This window comes from Bos javanicus, chromosome 5 (genome assembly GCF_032452875.1).
Source record: "Bos javanicus breed banteng chromosome 5, ARS-OSU_banteng_1.0, whole genome shotgun sequence".
In the NCBI taxonomy this organism is placed as follows: domain Eukaryota; kingdom Metazoa; phylum Chordata; class Mammalia; order Artiodactyla; family Bovidae; genus Bos; species Bos javanicus.
Window position 1 is genome coordinate 38,048,826 of NC_083872.1, and position 1,910 is coordinate 38,050,735.

General features: G+C 41.3%; 1 non-coding gene across 1 annotated transcript; it reads left to right on the top strand.

The window, feature by feature from the left end:
- Positions 1–314: 314 nt before the first annotated feature.
- Positions 315–461, top strand: LOC133248987 (small nucleolar RNA SNORA62/SNORA6 family). Its single transcript, XR_009736805.1, has one exon. It is a non-coding gene; the product is annotated as a small nucleolar RNA SNORA62/SNORA6 family (small nucleolar RNA).
- The last annotated feature ends 1,449 nt before the right edge of the window (positions 462–1,910 follow it).

Consider the following 1,910-nt stretch of genomic DNA (forward strand, 5'->3'; position numbering starts at 1 on the left):
CTGATGTACATAATTTTGTGGCTTCATTTCCCCCTATTATTCAGATCAAACTCTTACCATATACTGTGATTCATCCTTTTCTCTCAGTTTCCCAAATCCAACCAGTTATCAAGTCTTCTACTAACAGCAACTATCTTGTGACTTCTGTTTTATATCAATACTGACTCTCTGCTCAGATATTTTCTGTGGCCCCTCCATGGGTGTCTGGGACTTTCTGGTTCCAGTTCACAGCACACAAAAATCAAAAATAGCTAAGAAATTGTCAACTCTGGCTTTCCTTCTACCTAAACAGGCTACAAAGATGGAGGTACTTGGCTGCCCATTGTTAGAGCTTGAAGTTGAAGCCACTGGCTGGTGAACTCACAAGTGTAGGTAGGGTGCTATGTGAGGGGCAGGCTTTTCACTAACACCACAAGGGTCTCTGGCCCAAGTGGAGTTTGATAGTAGTATTTGCTATGAAAGAAAAGAGAAGAAAATACGGAGTTACTTTGACTGAGCACCACCTATCCTCTTAGACTCCACAGAATCAATCATGCATTCAGGGGAGAGAAGTCCACCCAAGTGTCCCCTCCCTCAGCCCTCCTGCTTCCCTGCATTTTCCTCTTCTCAAACCTCTGGAACTGCAGAGACCAAGTCCCCTCCCCACTTTTCTTCCTGGGTGTATAGGGCATCCCTTGTGGAAAACTCCAGTTCAGCTATGCCTGCCTCTTGATTTGTTAATGTGGAAATTCAACAAATATTTCACCTCCCCAGCACCAAATCATTCTCTATAAATACAGTCTTACTACAAAATGTTATTTTAGATATCAGATTTTGGAGTAATACTTGCTTTTGCTTTCATTCCTGCTATAAGTACCTGTCCCTAACCACATACACTGGCGCATGCATGCACACACACACACACACACACCACACACACACCACACACACACACACACACACACACAGGAAATGCATGATATGAACTGTCCAAAGAGGCTATCAGATGCTAAAAAATACATAAAGGACAGGCACATTTGTATTTGTATTTTTTGAATTGTAGTTGCTGCTACTTGATCTTCTTCCTCTAGTCTCTAACCCTAAATCTATCACCATGGATGCCATGTCTCTTAAATGACTCCCTGGTTACTTTCCCTGCAGCTCAGTCCCAGATATGGCAGTTATCTGCTCAAAACACTTTTACTGCCTCCCTCCCTGCAAAATAAATTCAGAACTCTTAGCAATGTGTGGAAGATGGTTTACAAAAAATGGTCACAACTTTTCCCATCCCTGTATGCATACTCTGTGCCATATGACTTTGCTACTCCTGCCAACAAGAGATGGAATCTATTTTTCCACCCTTGGAATCTGGCCTTGGTCATATGACTTGCTTTGGTCAATGGAGCATTAGAAAAATGTGATGTATCTGAGACTTACAGAGTGTTTGTGCATTGGGACTTGCCTTCTCTTGCTACCTTTGGTCTCCTGAGTCAACCCATGTGAAGAAGCCCATGCTTCCATCCTGGAGAATGAGGCCTACTAGAGAGTGGAGCAGAGCCATGGCCTCTAGAACCAAGGTCAGCAAACTCCAGTCACAGACCAAATTCAACCTGCCCTGTGTTTTGGTACAGCCTGAGCTAAGAATGTTTTTATAGAAAAACATTAACAATTGATTTGAAGATAAGGAGCCCTACCTTTGAACCTAATTATGATATTACCCCTTCCCCCCAAAAAAGTTCAATTCTCCTTATTAGAAGACCTGTATCACAAAACAAATTACTCAATTTTTATTTTACTTTCATTCTGTCCATTAAAAAAATCTATGGAGATAGTTTCATCTCTTTTTATATATGTACATATGTAATATCATCATTATTTTAACCTGCAAAGTCTGACCTTTTTACTGCCTGATCCCATATAGAGGAATTTTG